Genomic DNA, 20,452 nt, shown 5'->3' on the forward strand with positions numbered 1-20,452 from the left:
AGGGTACGGCCATTGTTCAATTGGGGAGGGGGCACATAGGCGTGGGGCCCTGGAGGCAGTAGGGGACCCCGATAAACCGTCCTGGCTTTGAACTCTAAATAGGAGCTACCCTCAAAGCCTCCTTTCTCCAGGTCCAGAAACCTGGACAAGTAGCCCCCCCCCTTCCCAAGGCCAATGCCCAGATCCGGATGGAGGGGGAGGAGAGAGCCTCTACCGCTGCCACCGCCCCCTGTGTATAAAACTCCCTTTGTATGCAGGTCGCCGGCTGCTCCCCATGCCAGGTGCAGCTGCCAGGATTCTCAATGCGGTTTGAACACAATTTGCCAGTGTTGGTTCAGCTCCGCTGGCTTCCAGTTGGGGGGCCATATGCTGCCTTTAATCTGCCTGTGCGATTCTCACCGATGTCAATAGGCGCGGGCGGGTGGGTGGCTGAAATGGCCCGAAAGCCGGGGCCGGGGTGGCGCTCCCACTGCTGCCAGGCGGGCCCCACTCCGCACACCACCGAGGACCACCAGCAGGTCCTCGCAGGAGGCCGTGGCGCTGGGCGGCAGGGACAGGCGGGGCTGGCCGCTGGCAGCTGCTACTGTGTTTGGCTGTGGCGCGTGGGAGCCTCCCCGTCCGGCCATCCCCATAGCCGTCATTGGGCCTTCCCCTCCGCACACATCCCTGCCAAGGAAGCCGGCCGGGGAGGTGCCAGCGCTCGGTCCAGACTTCACATTTCCCTCATTCTTTCTTTAATTGGATTTTTGGTCCTGCTGGGCAAAATAAGCTTTCCACTGGCAAAGCACTCTTGCCTCTTCTGAACGCGCGATGGTGCCTGGCGGCTCTGGGAGGCTCTAGGCAGAACGTTGCCCTCCTCCCCCGCCAAAACATTCATGCCTTCTCTCCAGGGACACAAGAGCATGGCACGCGGGTGCGCGCGCGCGCGCACACACACGCACACGCACACGAGCACGCGCACCCACCACTGCCACCAGCTGCACGCACGTACCGCACACCCCACGTACACCTACACCGCGTGCCACGTGCACACATATACACACACCACCAGCATATGCGCGCACATACACCACACACGCTGCCAGGTCCACGTGAACTTGGCCTCCCTCGGACCACTTCACTTGGAGGCCTTCTCTGAACTAACCAGGTGAAGACCCTGGCTCAGAACAGCCCAGCCGCTGGCAGCACAGCTTGAGGGGGTGGGGGGGTGGGGGGAGGCGGGGCGGGGGCTGGCTGGGCTCAGCAGCTGGGCTGCCTCCTCCCTGTAGTCAGACCCTCCTTCCCTGAAGGCCTGAAAGCCCCAGTTTTGTGACCCAGCCACAGATTAAAGTGCCATCTCCCTTCCTTCCTTGACAGGCAGGCAAGCGAGCTTAACTTAGTGTTTGTTTAGGGGGCGGGCGGGAGGGGTGAGGGATGAGCGGGCAGGCGAGCTGGAGTCTGACTGAGAAGTGGCATTTTACTAGCAACACACAGAAGACATTTGGCTGCTCTGAGGCCTTGGACTGAACATTAGGGAAGAAGGGGACAAGAGGGAGAGAATGAGAGGAGAGAAGGAAAGGGGGAAGGGAGAAGGGGAGGGGAAAGAGGAAGGGAATAAGAGGAGAGGAAGGGGAGGGGAGGGGAGGGGAGGAGGGAGAAGGAATAGGGGAGGAAAGGGGAAGGGGGGAGGGGGGAGGGGAGGAGAGGGAAGGAATAGAGGAGGAAAGGGGAGGGGAGGAGGGGGAAGGAATGGGGGAAGAAAGGGGAGGGGAGGAGGGGGAAGAATGGGGGGAAGGAATAGGGGAGGAAAGGGGAGGGGAGGAGGGGGAAGGAATGGGGGAAGAAAGGGGAGGGGAGGAGGGGGAAGGAATAGGGGAGGAAAGGGGAGGGGAGGAGGGGGAAGGAATAGGGGAGGAAAGGGGAGGGGAGGAGGGGGAAGGAATGGGAAGGAAAGGGGAGGGGAGGAGGGGAAGGAATAGGGGAGGAAAGGGGAGGGGGGGAGGGGAGGAGGGAGAAGGAATAGGGGAGGAAAGGGGAAGGGGGGAGGGGAGGAGGGGGAAGGAATAGGGGAGGAGGGGGAAGGAATAGGGGAGGAAAGGGGAGGGGAGGAGGGGAAGGAATAGGGGAGGAAAGGGGAGGGGAGAAGGGGGAAGGAACGGGGGACTAAACGGGAAGGGAGGGGGGGAGGGGAGGAGGTGGCAGGGATGAGGGAGGAAAAGGGAAGGGAGGGGCAGGGGAGGAGGGGGAAGGAATGGGGGAGGAAAGGGGAAGGGAGGGGGAGGAAAGGGGAAGGGAGGGGGAGGGGAGGAGAGGGAAGGAATAGGGGAGGAAAGGGGAGGGGAGGAAAGGGGAGGGGAGGAGGGGGAAGGAACGGGGGAAGAAAGGGGAGGGGAGGAGGGGGAAGAATGGGGGGAAGGAATAGGGGAGGAAAGGGGAAGGGAGGAGGGGGAAGGAATAGGGGAGGAAAGGGGAAGGGAGGGGAGGAAGGGGCAGGGATGGGGGAGGAAAAGGGAAGGAAGGGGGAGGGGAGGAGGGGGCAGGGATGGGGAGGAAAGGGGGAGGGAGGGTAAGGAGAAGAGGGGTAAAGGAAAGAAGGGATGGAGTAAGGAGAGGAGGAGGGTCAGAGAAAGAAAAGAGGGGAAGGAAAGGAGAGAAGAGGGGGAAAGGGGAGGAGGAAAACAGAGGGCGGGGCGGGCGGGTGGTGGAGAAGAGGAAAATGATTAGAGAAAAGGAAGGAGGGAGAGGAAAAAGAGGGAAGGAAAGGAGGGAAGAGCTCTCCCACCCCCAGCCCCACGGTTTTTTTTTTTTTTTTTTTTTAAAGTGAAGTTAAATTTTTTTTTAACGTTTATTTGTTTTTGAGACACAGAAAGACAGAGCGTGAACGGGGGAGGGTCAGAGAGAGGGAGACACAGAATCCGAAACAGGCTCCAGGCTCCGAGCTGTCAGCACAGAGCCCGACGCGGGGCTCGAACTCACGGACTGTGAGATCGTGACCTAAGCCGAAGTCAGCCGCTCAACCAACTGAGCCACCCAGGCGCCCCAAGCCCCACCGTTTTTAAAGGAGATGAGTTTTACTTTGTAGCAGCTCTGAGGAGCAGCACAGCGGAACCCTAAAGCTCTCCTGGGCTGAGCCGGTGGCACCCTCAGTGGCACACCCTCCGGGAGCTGGGGGCCATCTCTGGGGCGCAGCTGGGAAGTCCTCAGTCTGGGGCCCTGAGGTCCAGGGCCCGCATCTCCGCGCGGCTGCAGCGTGGGTTAGAGCCCTCCCAGGAAGTCCTCAACCCCCACGGCAGGGGGAAAGCTGCTGATGGTCAAATACATCACAATATTTCAGAGTCCCTGTTAACAAGCACCCATTAAAATTTGACAACCAGGTAGTGGCGCAGAAAGCACTCATTTTGAAAAAACTTGAGGCTTTCTGCTGGTTCAGCAGGACAAAGCCGGTTTACCTGCCCCTTGCATGCTAAGCCCGGAGCTCGAGGCCTTAGCTCCTGGGTGCTGCCTGGTTAATGGAACGCGGGGTGTTTATTTGCCAGGCCCCATCTGAACCTGGCTTGTTAATGAGGCTGCCGTTGTAAGCTCACTGCCAGTCAGGCTGCCTTTTTTTAATCAAAAGATAAAACAGTCGGTTATCAAGGATTAATGACTCTTACAGCATCCATATGAGGCTCGTATTTATCTTTTAAAAGAAAACGGAAGGAAGAAAAATGACCAGATTTTGTTTCAGTAAGCAGTTTAAATCTGCTCTGGTAAGTTGAATTCATTCATTCATTAATTCAGTCATGTGTCTGGGAGAAGCCAGCAGGAGCCCCTTCCATCATAAGAACTTCTCACTGTGAAATAAACCCCGAGTAACCAGATTAACTATGAAGTATGTCTCCGTCAGGTTTTAGGCATTAGTTCAAGTGTACTTTCTGGGCGTTCTAGCTTATTGTAGCGAGTTGCTGATTCTGGGCTTCCAGGCAGCCCTTGGGGAGGAGGAAGAGCCTCTGTTTCCCCTCTCTGGCTTCAAAATAGAGCTCGTGTGTGCAATGACATTCTTGTGCCATGTTGATTTAACTGAGAATATCAATATTTTAAATAGGTTCCCATATGATTCATATACTTTTGCATAGCACCGAGTGGATACATATCGCTCCGCGTCTGAACACACAGAGGCATACGTGCACGGTCACGTGTGCAGGTGCACACACGCGTGCGTGCACACACGCACACAAGCACCTGTATCCCATTTACGTGTATGTGACCATGCAGAGTGTGGGATTCCAAAATACTCATTTGATACCGTTTGGGGGTTTGCACCAGAGAGTATGAGACTGGGATCTTTTATTTAGCCACCCAAGATGTGGTTTGCAAAACAAACAAACAACTACTGGCCTGCTCTATTCGAAAGCGGGCTCTACCGTTTTCTAAGTTGTCTGTCTTCATGCTGGCCTCTTTCTTTATATTCCCTACCTTCTTTCTGAGTGTCTCTGTGCTCCGAGGGATGAAAGCTATAACTATTGCATGAGGATACTTGAAATCACAGCCAGAAATGTCAAGGTGCTCCTTCCCACACCATCAGCAATGAGACACATTCAGGTTACAATGCCGGCCATTTTGGAAATTAAATTGATATTTACAGCACTGCAGCACATCATTGTGTGGCTTCAAAGAAAGGCAAATACTGATTCTGGAGTGGGCTGGGGAGCACAGACAAATTCAAAGAACTCCAATGGGGTCTGTCTATTGTAGCTTAACCTCTCCAGATCTCCGGCTCCTCATCTGTACCATGATGATATTAACACCTGATCTACCAGCCTGCGGGGGAGCCAGAATTCCCTGAAAGGATAGAATTTAAAGGAAATGCCTACAGGGGACTATTTCCGGGAGGGCAGGGTAACTAACAGCTCAGTTCCCCGAGGGAAGGGTGTCACCTGAAAGTCCTAGAACCCCTGCTGTTTTGCAGATTGCTGTTCTGACCTCTGGGCTGGGGAGAGAGGCTGGTGATGGTGGGAGTGTGGAGGAGTCCTGGTGGAAGCTTCCCAAAGCCCCGTCTTCATTAATACGACTTCGAAGTCTTGGAAAAGCTTCTCGGCAATCTCATCTACAGAGAATTGGAAACGCAGGCAAGGGGCCATTTTGCCTGCACTGTGCCAGCCATCCCTTCTGGTGACGCAAACCCTCAAAATAGTAAAGGGCTGTGCCTTAAGATATCTATTAATTGCAAAGGGCAGAATCATCACTTTACGCTGAAGAAATCCAGCAGACATCCCGTTGACCAAATGACATCACATGCCCCCTGTTGCAAAGCACGGAGAAGGACACAGCATCACTTCTACGGGATTCCTGCCAAACGTGAGGAACCTGAATGGCATCTTGAGGAAACAGCAGACAAACCCAAGTTGAAGGATCATTTTGCAAAATAACTAACCTGGATGCTTTAAAAATGTCAAGGTCAGGAAACTCAAACTAAAGACGGAGGAACTGTCCCAGATTAAAGCAAACCAGGGAGAAGAGACAATGGCACACAATGGGTGATTCTGGATTGGCTCTTGGAACAGGAAAAAAATTTTTTTTCTTTTGCTATAAAGGGCAGTAGCGGGACAATTGAAGAAATGTGAATGTCTGTAGATTAGATAACACTGTTATAGCAATGTTAATTTCCTGATTTTGATAACTGCATTGTGGTTATATAACAGAATATCCTTGTTTCTTAAGAAATCCATACCAAAGTATCAGAGGTAAAGGGTCATCATGTCTGCAACTTATTCTCAAATAGTTCACTAATATCTATATCTATAGCTAGCTAAGCCAGCTAGCTATGTACCGTATATCTGTCGACAGAGAGAGAATAAAGGAAATTAGTAAAATGCCAACCTTTAGAGAATCTGGGTGAAGGGTATATCAGAATTCTTTGTACTATTTCTGAAACTTTCCTGTGAGTCTGAAATTTATTTTAAGCTAAAGATGAATAAATACATAAAGGACTTTGGGTTTCGCTTTGGAGCAGCAAGGAACAAGGGAGACGGGGAACGGACTGGAGCCAAACCGGGTGAACATGAGGATCCCCCAAGGGTCAGTGGACGGGGTGGCCATGACCCAGCAGAGAAGAAGTGGGACAGGGCCCAGCACTGGTGCTGACCTCAGCCAAAAGTGGCCTCTAGAATTTTCTGCAAGATGGCTGTACGCTGATGCAGGCTGGGAAAGCGTTCTTTAGGGCTCATTGCCTAGCATGGGGCTCACCATTTAATAGGTGGTCCATTGGTATTGTTGCCAAATGAATGAATGAATGAATGAATGAGCATGCTCCTCCCTCCACATCACACACCACAGGGCAGCAGGCTTTCCAGGTCTGACCAGGGCGCTGCACGTCTGTTTACTGGCCCCGCTTGGATGAGAAGGCTCGAGCGGCGACAGTGGGAGTCAGAGCTCCCTGCATTCATCCAAAAGCTTATGTGAGATTCATTATTTAAGCGACAGCACATCCCCCAAATAAATACGTGCGTCTTTGCAGCCCGCAGCCGGGAGCGCTATTAAACACACAGCGCCAAAAGGCTCCGGCCTTCGCTGCTGCGTGCAATTTCCAGCCGGCTCGCTATTCTTTTGTCACCGCCTTTTTATTGGTTTTCTCAAAGTGGTTACAATGCTGTTATTGTAAAACCCTCACACCAGAAGAGTGAGCGAGGCGGCGGGGCCCGAGAATAGAGCAATTTCGGCCAGGAGAGTCTGCACACCTGGTGGGGGAGGCTACCTAGGGAAAGTGGGGGGAAACGGAGCCTTTTCTTTGCTCAGGTCCACTTGACCCACTTGTAAATCCCCTGGGAACCAGGACAGCCCTTGAATTCCCTGGCGGGTAATGGTCTTGGTGCTTTCTGCCCCTGGGGGTGGAGGGGGGGGCCCAGCTGTGAAGAAATCTCAGCGGGCCCCTTCCCCCCCCTTCACAGGCTAGCTCAGCTTCCGGATGCATGGGCGGGCAGGCGTGGTCCCGGATGGGGGTCAGCCCAGAGGACAGAAGGGGGGCTGTGATTTCCCCAGCATCTCCACTCCTCGCCTGCAGCAAAGACTTTTGTCACCCCACCGGGTTACATGTATTGAGGTCTAATTTGCATGCAAGAAAATGTGCAAATTCTAAGTGTGCATACACCTTTTACCCCACCTGGCTCAAGCAATGGAGCGTCGCTGTCCAATACGACTTCCGGCAAAGTTGAAAATGTTCCGTATGTTCACCCGTGGCTACTGAGGCACTTCAAATGTGGCTAGTGCTACTAAGGAACCGAATGTTTAGTTGTACTTCATTTTAATTTAAGGAGCCACATGTGGCCACTGGCTACTATATTAACACAGATATAGAACATTTCCAGAAACTTCCCTTGTGCCCCTTCTGGTCAGCACTTCCCAAGAGGTTTTTCTGACTTGTACTTCTGCAGACCGGGGTTTCTCCACCTCGGCAAGATGGATATTTGGGGTCAATTAATTGTGATGTTTAGCAGACCCCTGGTGGAGACCTCCTAGATACCATGGCACCCACTCCCAATTGTGACAACCAAAAATGTCCCCAGACAGAATCAAATGTCCCCCAACGGGCAGTGGGGTGGAGACTCACCCATGGTTGAGAGCCACGGCCCTAAATTTAGTTCTGCCTCTTTTTAAACTTCACATCAATGGAATCGTACCCGTGCTACATGCTGCATGCAGCCTCTTCTTTTTATATACGGTAACACCTTGGTTTACGAGCATCATTCGTTCCAGAAACACACTCGTAATCCAAAGCCCTTGTATATCAAAGCGAATTTCAAGAACCATCGGCTCGGTTGTGATCATGTGACGTTCCGTGGGACGTACTACTCCTAGTTGCAAGACGTCGCTCGTTTATGAAGTTAAAATGTAGTAGAAATGTTTGCTCGTCCTGCGGAACACTTGCAGAACAAGTTACTTGCAATCCAAGGTTTGGCTGTGTATATACCATACGCTTATACAGACCCCTGTGCATATGCATATGCATATACCTATACACATGCAATATACACAGTAGGAATGCTTTGCTCACCCTTCTGGAGGCTGGAACTCTCTGACATCAGGGTGCCAGTGTGGTAGGGTGAGGGCCCTCTTCCAAGTGGCAGACTTCTGGCATTGTATCCTCATTTGGTGGAAGGCTGTGTGCAGCTCCTTTTGTCCAACATGGTGTCTGCGAGATGCGTCCAGGCTGTGGTTGCGAATCGGTGGCGCATTCCTTTGTATTGCTGGCTAGCATTCCACTGCAAGGATGTACTAGTTTGTTTATCCATTTGTCTGCTGATCAACATCTGGGTTGTTTCTGGGTTGGGGCTAGTATGCGCACAGTGGCTAGAAACATTCATGAGCAGAGCTCCGTGCGGACCTAGGTTGTCACGTCTCTTGGGTGGGTGCCCGAGAGTGAAATCGCCAAACCACAGGTGTGTGCTTAGCTTCATCGGAAACTCTTCCGTTCTGTGCTGTGCTGTTCTACGTTCCCACCTGCAATGGATGACAACTCCAGCTTCTCCCTACTCTCGCCTGCCGAGGGCCACCATCTGTCTTTTTCATTTTAGCCGTTCTAGTGGGTGGTGGGGTAGCCTCTGAAAGGCCACGCCCCCCCCCAAGGGAGCCAGATTCAACGCGAAGCCGATAACAAAAGCATGAGCACCGAGAGGGGCTCCGGACCACCCCCCTCCCGTCCTGGCCGAGCTCTGACTCCAGGGGAGTCTGCGTCGGACCCCCCACAGTGGGGGAGGGGCAAATTTCTCCCCCCTCAATTCTCTTTCTGCTCCTCAGCTTGTGGAAGGGGCGACGTACCATTCAGGGAGAAGTCACGGACAAGAGGACAATAACTGGCAAACAAAGTTTGCATCACAAATGCAAATAGCAGGTAAAATATTTCTATAGGAAAGCCTCAATCCCTGCCCTCCCTCAGCCCCACCCCTCTCCCAACACGCGCACATGCGCCCGTGTGCACATGCGCTCCACAGAGACACAGGGCAGCACTTCGTTCTTTGCAAGGCGGGGGGTGGGGGGGCGGCGCGGCAGTGATGGTGATGAGGAGAGACGAGAAGACAAGAAGAGTTGCTTGGCTGCCACTTGGGGAGTTCAAAACGGGCTGGCTAAGGATTTGCCAACTTTTGGAGGGCATGCCCTGCAAAGATAGTAAATTAGACCCTAGATGATGGGACACACATCAAAGAACCCCCACCCCCACCCTGCCTCGGTGCGGCTTCCCGCCTAATTTTCGATGGAAAATAAACAGTGCAACTCAGAAGTTGGAGATAATATAATGCCACCAGGATCTGGACACAGAGAGCTGTCTGCGTTAGGACTGACAGAGTGTGACAGGTGAATCCAGAGTGGTTTACCAGAGGAAGTCAGGAATCTGAAGGAGAGGAGAGCCCGGGATTAACCACAAAACAGAGGAAGCACCCCACCATCCAAATAGGAATACGTGTCTTAACATGCTCTTTTGTTTGGTGCTATTTTTGAGGGCCTCCTCAACAGCAATGCTCCCCTAAAACTTTACCCTGCCAAATGCCCCAGGTTCATGTTTCTCCTAATATTTTCTCTTTGCCCGCCTTTAAAATATTTACTAAAATGCAAGCTCCTGAAGGGCAGGGGATCATCTGTTTTGTTCACAGCCGCACGAGCAGCTACGGATGTACCTGAAGCATTGCTCACTGAGTATTTATTGAACAGCCGACTAGCAAAGCCCCAGCTGAATGCTCAGGCCTTGGGTCCGCTGAGCCACTCAGCCATCGGGAAGGCAGAGTATTTAGCAACAGAGGAGGCACACTCAGCATGTAGCGGAGAAACACGTGAGCCTGACGTGACCATTTCAGGGCTGACCGAAGTGAGGAGCCCACGGGGAAGGTGACTTCTCTGAAGGTTCCCGGTCCAGCCATGTTCTCAGCCCCTCGGTGCTCTGGGGGCACGGTGGGCCTTATTTTACTCAAGTGTGCCCTTACGGGGGCCTCCTTCCTTATTCGGGCCCCAACCCTCAAGGTGTGATCATAAGCAAGTTTCCAGGAAGGAAAGCCTCCGAGCAGCCAGAGGAGGCCAGACTCCCAAACTTCCCTCCTGGCACGTCCCCCCCTCCCGAAGTTAGTACCTAGAAGCTGCGGGCCACCCCCAGGAAAAAACACTCTTTATGACTGGTCCCACGAGACAGGCAGACATCTCAAAAATCAGCTTTATTTTTGAAAGAGGAACAGAAACATTAGCAGGATGAAATCACACTCGTTTCTCCGAGTCCAGACTCCCGGAGGTAAGAAGGCCTGGACACGTAGGAGCAAGCTTGCTTCCCGACCTGCGCTCTGGGGGTCAGGTGAGAGAGCCGGGGAGCCAAACGGTGGTCCCCGGCTTTGCCAAGGTCGCCTTACTCCCAGCCTGCAAGGGGCGAGGGCCATCTTCCTCCCACAGGCGGCCGCGACCTCCGTCCCGGGTTCTTCTGCCCGGTGATGGCACCTCTCAGCTCCCCTCGGTTTCAGTCTCTTCATGGTGTGAGGGCGCGACTCGCCGGCGGACGGTTCGAAGGCCAGCCGTGGTTCACAGCCAGCAAAGGATAGAGCACTCTGGGTCTCTGTTATCTAATCCACCTACCTCTGGAGCTTCCCTTGGCAACTCGCTCAGGAAGCGCCCCTCCCCCCACACCATCTGGAAGTGGTTTTTGAAAAATCTACTCGTTATTGTTAAAAAGCAACACGTAGGCTTTTGCAAGATACAGTTACAACAGCAGCCCCAAATCTGTAAGTTCCCAAAAGGTAGGGATGTTTCCTCTGTTCCCCCAACCCCCCCCACCCCACCCCCCCCTTCCGGGCGCTGGCACATAGTAGGAGCTTGATAAGTGATGGCCGAAGGGGTGCAGAGTTGATACATTTGCAGTAAGGGTGCTTCAGTTATTTCTGCATAACAAATAGTTTCAAAATGTAGCAACTTCACAAACCATCTTCTTTGTGCTCTGGCTCTCCAGGGGCTGGGAATTTGGGCTGGACACAGCACCGATGCCTTGTGTCTCTGCTCCACGATGTCTGAGGTCTCAGTGGAAAAGATGTGAACATTTGGGGGGACTGCACTCATCACCCTTCGCTCGCGCGTCTGGCCACTTGGGTCGAAGTGACTCAAAGTCTGGGCTCACCGGGACTGTTCATCTGAGCGCCCACATGTGGCCTCTTTATGAGAACTGGGCTTCCTCACTGCATGGCCGCCTCAGGGTGATCAGAGCTCTTACATGACAGCCACTCAGGGCTCAACGCAGAAGCTACTTGGCCTTTTAGGACCCGGCGCTGCCATACTTTCGTTTGAAGCTGTCATTATCCCATCCAGATTCGAGGGGAGGAGAGATAGACCGCACCTCTCATTAAAAGGGGTATCGGAAAACGGGTCGTGTTTTAAAACCACCACTAAGGGGAAAGCCCTGTCTCCCTTAAGGCTGTTGCATTCATTCCTTCAAGAGAATTTATCTTGCATGGGCTTGTGCACAACATGTCAAGCCCTGGGTTGGGTCACGTGTAAGGATTTAGCAGGTGAACAAAATAGACACTGTCTCTGCCCTCACGTACCCTGCACTCTACTAGAGGAGACCAATTTTTTTTATTTTTTTTTAATGTTTATTTTTGAGAGAGAGAGAGACAGAGCATGAGTGGGGGAGGGGCAGAGAAAGAGGGAGACACAGAATCCAAAGCAGGCTCCAGGCTCCAAGCTGTCAGCACAGAGTCCGACGCGGGGCTCGAACTCACAAACTGTGAGATCGTGACCTGAGCTGAAGTCGGATGCTTCACCGACTGAGCCACCCAGGCACCCCTAGAGGACACTGATATTAAAACAAAGAAACACACAGGGGCGCCTGGGTGGCTCACTGGGTTGAGCATCTGACTTCTGACTTTTGATTTCAGCTGAGGTCATGATCCCAAGGTCATGGGAGCCTGCTTAAGATTCTCTCTCTCTCTCTCTCTCTCTCTCTCTCTCTGTCTCTCCCTCTGCTCCTCTCCCCCACTCGTTCTGTCTCTCCCTTTCTAAAAAAACTTTTAAAAATTGAAAAACCAAATAAACATGGCAGTGCATACTTACAGATGGTGATAAGGACTATTTTTTAAATGTTGTTTATTTATTTTGAGAGAGAGAGAGCGCATGCGCGCGCGCACACGTAGGGGAGGGGCAGAGAGAGAATCCCAAGCAGGCTCCACGCTGCCAGCGCAGAGCCCGGTGCAGGGCTCAAACTCACAACCCTGAGATCATGACCTGAGCCAAAACCAAAAGACACACGCCTAACCGACGGAGCCACCCAGGCGCCTCAGCTGTGGGACACTTATGACTGACAGTGTGGAACACGCTTCAGATCGGTCCACCCGAAGGCCGAGGAAGCTGGGCCATCTACCCCACCAAAATCCTAACAGTCGTAGTTGGGGGCACCAGTGCGGGCTGTGCTCGCTGTGGGCCCTGCCCACTCTGCCAGCCAGGGAGAAGCTCAGGCAAAGGGCCCTACATTCTGGGGGAAGGAGGCTTCCCTTGGCTCTTGGAGGAATCTACCTTGGGGGTAAAAGTGGCCCCGCTCAAAAAGCGATCTTCTCAAAGGAGTTCAAGGGTCAAGAACAAGTGATTTGTGGATGGTCCATCTATTCGTCTGTGTTCCATGTGGAGTTTCACCAAAGACCACCCCGAGGCCGGCACTTAGCAGGGTGCCTTAGAAGGCAATGCATTTTCGGTTTTCTGCCCATGGGTTTGCAATGACTGTCAGCACTGAACTCCCTGCCCACCCCCCCCCCGCCCCTCCCCTTTGTGACTAATGGAAAACAACGACCAAATTGCCCATGAGCAGGCAAGGTGGGGCTGTTTGTGCCCAGGAGAGCATTTTTCCTTTTGTGTGAGGTTAACTGCCAGGAATTGTGGGCACCACACCCCGCAACTCTGACCTCAGCGGAGCTTAGCGCTTAGCCGCAGAGGCTGGCCCACCTTAAGTTACCAGGACACCATTCATGGGGGGCGGGGGCTCACGCGGACGGAAGCACTTACTTATAGGGAACATTGCGAAGCAGCGCCCCGGGTCAATGGGTGGCCACGTCAGCCGGAGACTATGCTCTTGGCATGTGCAGGGTCACCGTTAAGGCTGCCACGTGGCTCTCGGACTCTGGTCCCCCTCGTGAGATTCCAAGAGAACATACGTATCTCCTCGGAAGTTTTGCGACTCCCGGCTCCACGGAATCGTGGGGCTGCCGCTGACTGGACGTGAGGCTACAAAACCAACGTTTCATAAGCGACAGCCACGCGAGGGAAAATGAGTGAGCAACTGAAAGAAACTGTATTTTTATTTTTAAATAGCAAAATCGAATTTCTGCAAGCTTTTCAAAGAACCCTTGTCTGAATGACCCTTTTCCAATCCCGCTGCTACCAGGTATCGTGTGCGACGGAGCCCAGAGAAATGGGTGCGATTCACTGGACCGTGCTTAAGGGATTTTTCTTTTTTTTTTTTTAAGTAAAACGCCGATAATAATAATGACCACCACTGCAGTGAAAGTGCTTGGCAGGGCGGGTAACTGAGGTCCGGAATGACGCCCTTGGCTTCTTCTTGTTACCCTAGCTGTGTGTGCCCCTGCCTGCTGCGTACCTGTGGGCTCGTGAGTCCTCTCCCACACAGCCACCATCCTTCCTTCTCACCTGGGTCACTGCCACCCTGAGGACAGCCAAGCTGTGTGTGTGTGTGTTAGAGAGAGAAAGAGGGAGAGAAGGAGGGACAGACCAAGGGGGCTGGGGGTGGGAGAGGGGAGAAGGGAAGAAAGGAAGGGAGAGAAGAGGAAAAAGAGAAAGAAGAGGGAAGGGAAGAGGGGAGGAGAGGAGGGGATGGGACAAAATGGGAAATGGGTAGGGAAAAGATGGGGCAGGAGAGAAAGAGAAGGGGGAAGGGGAAGGGGAGGGAGAGAGGAAGGGAGACGGGGAAAGGAAAGGGGGAGGGGAAAGGGAGAAACGGAGAGGAAGGGAAAAGAGGGGAAGGGACAGAATTCCATTGGGATAGAAAAACCAGGAAGTCAAATTCCTACCCCAGGGATAAATAGAACCCCAGCTGCACCAAGAACAGGGCAGTGGTAAAATCATCTTCCTGGACTCCAGACCCCACATCGCCGTCCGGGTATAGGGCACAGAAGGTTTGGTGGGTTGCAAGGGAGAGAGAGAGGGCCCTGGGGGCTGCACGATGAGGCCCCTGTGGAAGCCTTCAGGCCGAGCTGCTACGGGTCCAGAGAGGCGGAGAAAAGGAGGTGGGAAGGAAGCAGGAAGTGGGTTGATGGGAAAAGGAGCAGGCGGCCTGGGGCAGGGAGGGCGGGAGCTGGACAGAGCCCTGGGGCCCTGCTGGATGCGGGTCTGAAGCAGAGACCCTTCGTGGGCTGGAGGCAGAGGAGACTTAGAGTCTGTGTCTGGTGCCCCCAGGCCTTGGCCAGAAGCGGCAGTCCTGCTTCCAGGTGCCAGGGGAAAGGCCTGGGCGCCACAACTGCTCCTGACCCTGACCACCTTCCCCTTCCCTGACCCCACTCTGGGTTGTGCAGGGCTGCTGGCCACTGATGACAGGAGAGAGACAGACCCCTCGGGTCCCCTCTACTGATCACAAGAGCTCCTCCCCCAACTTCTGACAGCCTGCACTTGCGACTCTCGGGAGGCCTGCCCTGGAGCAGCTCGCTGTCATTGAACCAAAAGTATCTGGGCGTTTCTAGCCCCCTGTCTCAGACTAGCCCCTAGCCAGTCAAGGAGCATGACAGCGCAGCTCTCTTGCCCCGAGACAGGATAGACTCTGAAGTGTGACCCACCCTCCAGAGCAACCCCCCCCCCACCCGCAGTCTAAGACTGAGCCGTGGCACTTGGTCCGAAATTGACCTCTTCCCACCCCCCACCCCCCCTTCCAGGTATCTGCTGGGAGCCCAGCCTTAAGAAATCACTTCCGTGGAAATCCTCATCTGAGGGTCTGCTTCTGGGGAAATGGAAGTCATGGGGCCCGCGGGCTGGCAATAACAACAGGGACTGTGGGTACGCGCGGAACAGACAGTTCTCATCTGGTCCTCGCTGGTATTGAGCTCGTTGCACGGAGGAGGAAGCGGAAGCCGGCGGCGCTCAGAAGGGACTTACCCAGGGTGGCAGCGCGGGTGAGCGGAGCGGCTCAGATGACACCCAAGTGTTGCTAGCTCCAAAGCGAACATTTAGTCCCTGACATGCCACGGAAACGAGAGGGGGCTGCTCGCTCTCCTCCGGGGAGCCCTCTGCCTCTTCCCAAAGGAGTCCACACCTCTGGGCCACACTGCCAGCAGCGATCTGGGGCCCGCCGGGTATAGAGGGAGCCAGGATGATGGCTGCGGGGAGAGCAAAAGCTCCAGAGAAAGCCTCGGTTCGCCGCCAAGCACCCAGAGGCCTTCACCTGGGGGGCCCACTGCTTAATCAAACTCCGCGATCTTCTTCGTGTGGTTTTTTCAGACCAACCTCCAAAAGCCAGCACTTACTAGGAGGAACTCGGAGGCTGCCAAAAACGCCCTGTGAATAAATGTTCAGGGTTCCATCAGGAGACGCCCACAGTGACTGATGACTCATCAGATGACCAGCTGTCACCACTGCGCACTATATATAGAAGGGGAAGGCCGGAGGGGTGCCTGGGACCTAAGGCAAGGAGGGGAACACGCACCCAGGAGGTGAGGCCCTAGCTGGGGGGTGGGGGGGGGGCAGGCCTAAAGTACCTGGAGACCCCGCCCTCAGCTCCCCCAAGTGACGGAACGTGGGTCAGCGATCCCCCCAGTACGGGGCGCTGCTCGAATTGGAAGCGAGGCCAGCACACTGATAATGAATGACTGGCCCCATTTCGGGTCCTCCACAGCCACACGTGGTGGTGGCTACTGAATCCGTAATTAATGACGACTACTAATGATGGTTATGGGAAGAATACATACATACGGAGGGCTAATTAACATCGCGGCCACTCACGCGGCCCAAACCGAGGTTCCGGGCCCCGGGGCTTGGCTAGGCGAGGCCGGCGCCGCCCGATTGGGCAACCCCTACCACGTGTGGCTATGGAGCACCCGAAATGCGGCCAGTCCAAACTGAGAGGTACTGTAAAGCCTAAAACACACACCGGATGTCAAAGACTTGGTTCCAAAAAAAGAATGTAAAATATCTCGTTAATAATCTTTTTTCTCGGTTACATGTTGAAACGATAATACTTTGGATAAACTGGGCTAAATAGGATATGTTGTTGAAATTAATTTCACCTGTTTCTTTTTACCTTTTTAATGTGGCCACCAGAACATTCCAAATGCCATATGTGGCTCACATTTGTGGCTTGCATTATATTTCTATTGGACAGCACTGGGTTACAGGCTAGAGGCCAGAACCTTCAGGAAATCCTGGCTATGCCCTCTCCTGACAAATAAAGCCTGCTTCCTGATTCAAGGCTGCTCTCCAGACAATGCCAGTGGCCGGCCACAGCTCCACATACGGGTCACCGAAGGCCCAGGTGACGCACAAAAGCCCCCGCGTGTCTGTGAACCTCAAACTTGCCCCTCATATCTTCTGAAAATTCACAGCCTTCTGAAGGAAGGATGATGAATCCAGTCGGCCTGTCCGGGCCTGTCTTCTCCCTTCCTGCTCTTACCGCCCCCCTCAAGAGCGTTCCACGCTGTGTGCTTGCAAAAGGAGTCATCAAATAAGGCCGCTTCACAAATGAAGCAGCCTTTTCCCTCAATATGCAAACAGCAGAGTCAGTCAAAGGAAAGAAGGGAAATGAAAAACAGAGAGAAAGGCAGATGAGGCAGTTCACACCGAGAGGGAGACAGCGCTATCCCAGAGATAGACACACAAATGTCACACACTCGGCCCGCTGAGACCCGAGGGGGGGGGAGGAGGGGAGGAGGGGATGTGCGCTTGTGAGCATGTGCATGCGCCTCACGTGTCACGTTGAGCACGAGAGAGCCCTAGAGAAAGGTTCAAGAACAAGGTTCAAGAATGAGATAGACGGAAACACAAGAGACGTACGGGAGGCAAGACCAAACGGAGGTGCGTGTGCGCATGTGTGTGTGTGTGTGTGTGTGTGTGTGTGTAGGGGGGGGGAGGGCACAGCCTCCCCCGCGTGGCAAGGACTGCCCTTTCTTGCTGTGTCATTTTAAATTATTCATGTCAGGACAATGGAAAGAATATAGCAAGATAAAAAATGCATCGAGGCCAGGCGCACCCTGGATTCCCGTGGGGTGGAGCCAGCCCTGGGAGGAAGGGCTGCCTTGCCCGGTGCCCAGGAGTGGGCTGGGCCTCGGGTGGCTCTGGTGGGCGTGCTTTTCTGCTCATTAGGTGCCTCCAGTGCCGACGGAGCCAAGGCTGAACTGCGCGCGCCCGGGGGCCAGGCCAGGAGATCGGGGGGGGGGGGGGCTGCGTGAGGAGCGGGGTTCCCCAGTCTGGCAAGGCGCCCCCCCCCCGCAGCCCACAGCCCCTGGGGCCAGGCAGAGGGCCGCCGGCTGCCTCCTCCCTCCCTCCTCCACACTGGCTGACTATCTCCGGCCTTCCCTGCGCTGACCCCGCACTGGCAAGGGCAGAGTCCCTGGGTGACCGACCACCAGTTAATCCAATCAAAGCCGCTTTCTGTGCTACCAGAACAGGCTGGGGGACAAGCAGCTGTCCTCCCCCGGCCCCCACCCAGAGCTCCCACCCCTGCCAGGTAATCACACCCAGGCAGAGGCCTTCTGGCCGCCTGCGCGGCTTTGGGAATGTCACCGGAAGAAGGCTTCCCTAAAGGGGGTGCGGGACAAATGTGTTGATAAGCGCCGGCTGGCGTCACGAAACACCAAAGGGTATTGGAGACTTGGGGGCGGGGGACTCAGTCAGTTAAGCACCTGACTTCCTGATCTCGGCTCGGGTCATGATCTCACGGTTCGTGAGACGGAGCCCCACGTTGGGCTCTGCACTGACAATGAGGAGCCTGCTTGGGACTCTCTCTCTCTGCCTCTCCCTCTGCCCCTCCTACCCTCTCAAAATAAGTTAACTTAAAAAAAACAAAAAGACCTTAAGCAACAAATTTATATGTCGTAGCTCTGGAGGCTGGGGAGGGGCAGAGAGAGAGGGAGACACAGAATCCGAAGCAGGCTCCAGGCTCTGAGCTGTCAGCACAGAGCCCGATGCGGGGCTTGAACGCACAAACTGCGAGATCATGACCCGAGCCGAAGTTGGGCGCTTAACCGACTGAGCCACTCAGGCACCCCCTGACATTTCTTCTCATGAGGACACCAGTCCCAGGGGATTAAGGCCCACCCTAAGGGCCTCATTTTACCTTACTTACCTCCTTTAACGGCCCAGTCTCCAAACGCAGTCATGTTCTGTGGTACTAGGGGTCGAGGCTCCAACACGTGAGTTTTGGGGGACACAATTCAACCCATAAGAACAAAGAACTGAGAAAGATAAGGCCAAGCCCACACAAGGACCGGGTGGGGCGTGGGGGATAGTTCAGGGTGGACGAGGTTCTCAGCACCTGACACACCCCTCTGTCTCCCTGCTTAGAGCCTCCGAGGACATTTATAAAAAACCGAAGGGGTTTGGGGGAATCTTCTCCTGGTGGCTGGGAGTGGCTGCCTCCCGGGACCAGGGATGTTGTAACCTTATTTCTGGTTCAGTACCTGGCTCCCAGCAGGGAGACTATGAAGGAAGGAGAATAAATGCCTTGGGGTGAGGCTCTGAGTCCCTACTCATGTAGCATTTTGTCACCAGCGGAAGTGACTCCAGAATGAATTCGGGCTTCATTCACAGAGGCCCTTTCAAGGTAAAAAAAAAAAAAAAAAAAAAGGCGGGGGGGAGGGCACCTGGGTGGCTCAGTCGGTTAAGCTTCTGACTTCGGCTCAGGTCATGATCTCACGGTCCGTGAGTTCGAGCCCCGCGTCGGGCTCTGGGCTGACAGCTCAGAGCCTGGAGCCCGCTTCCGATTCTCTGCCTCCTTCTCTCTCTGCTTCTCCCCTGGTCGCGCTCTGTCTCTCTTCCTCTGAAAAATAAATACACATTAAAAAATTAAAAAAAAAAAAACCAAATAATAAAAAAATGAAACCAAATTAAAAAAGAAAGAAAGAAAAAGTGCTGTGGCAGATTGCATTGTCCAAGCTGGCGACAGCATGGCCCATGCCACATGCCCTTCTTACGATGTCACTCTTTCCATCAAGAGCTGGAGTCCCTTGAATCTGGATGGATTCGTGACAGCAGACGCAAGGGTCACTATACTATGTGACTTCCAAGGCTTCCTCTCTCAGGAGACTTACTTTTAGAAATGGGCCACCATGCTGTGGGGAAGCCCAGACTACACAGAGAGACCTCGTGGAATGTTCCAGCTGACAGCCTCCACTGAGATCCCAGCTAACAGCCAGCATCAATGGCCAGACACGTGAGTAAGGAAGGAAGCCTTCCATATGACTTCAGCCTCAGGCATTGTCTGATGGCAATGGCACAAGGCGGGGAGAGAGAGAGAGAGAGAGAGAGAGAGAGAGAGGAAAAGAGCTGCCTAGCCAAGAACACTCAACCCCCAGAACAGCAGGAGATAAAAATAAAACGATAGCGGTTATTTTTTTGTAAGCTTATTTATTTATTTTGAGAGAGACAAAGACAGCGTGAGTGGGGGAGGGGCAGAGAGAGAGAGAGAGAGAGGGAGAGAGAGAGAATCCCAAGCAGGCTCCGCACGGTCAGCACGGAGCCCGATGCCAGGCTCGAACTCACGGACTGTGAGATCATGACCTGAGCCGAGATCACAGGCCGACACACACGTGCACACGCCGACAAACACACACACCAAGTCCCACTTCTCCCGGCCCTTTTAGAGGCTCCAGGCGGCAGGCCTAGGTGCTCACTACATGGGCGTCGGGGCCAGGCTGCCAGGAGTCAAATCCCGTTTCCCGCACTTCTTAGCTGTGCAACCTGAAAGAGTTAAGTCAACACCCCTGCCTCGGGGGGGCGGGGGGCCTCCCCTCTGAACGCGGTGCCCGACTCGAGCCCTCCCCGGGGGATGGCTTGGAGGATGAAACCCACATCAAGTGCTCAGAACTGTGCCAGGCATACAGTAAACGCTCAATAACTGCTTGCTGTGATGATATTAGTCAACGCCCCCCCTTCCGCTTCCTTTCAGGTGGGCTGAGACACGCGCCAGTGCCCTCCCCCGGCCCTTGCTGGGAGTCAGCGCCCCTCCCCTTGCAGTATTTGAGCTCTGCTCCCTGCCAGTCATCTCCCTGCCCCCGCCCACCCCCGCGCCTTCGCCCTGCAAACCATTGATGAGCAGAAGACAAGAAACGAGAGTTGGCCTCAATACCTGTTGTTAAAATCCCCTGGCCCCGGTCTAGCCACAGAGCCACGGGGCACAGGGGGAGCAGGCAGCGGATGATGACGGTGGCTGGGCTTGCGAGGACCCTCTGGCCTCTCCTCCTGTGGGGTGGCTGCACGATGCCGCCCCGGGGCCCCCGGTTCCCCTCTGAGGTGGCTCCCGCAGGCTGCAGCGGCAGACCAGGCCGTG

This window comes from Acinonyx jubatus, chromosome X, assembly GCF_027475565.1.
Source record: "Acinonyx jubatus isolate Ajub_Pintada_27869175 chromosome X, VMU_Ajub_asm_v1.0, whole genome shotgun sequence".
Lineage (NCBI taxonomy): Eukaryota > Metazoa > Chordata > Mammalia > Carnivora > Felidae > Acinonyx > Acinonyx jubatus.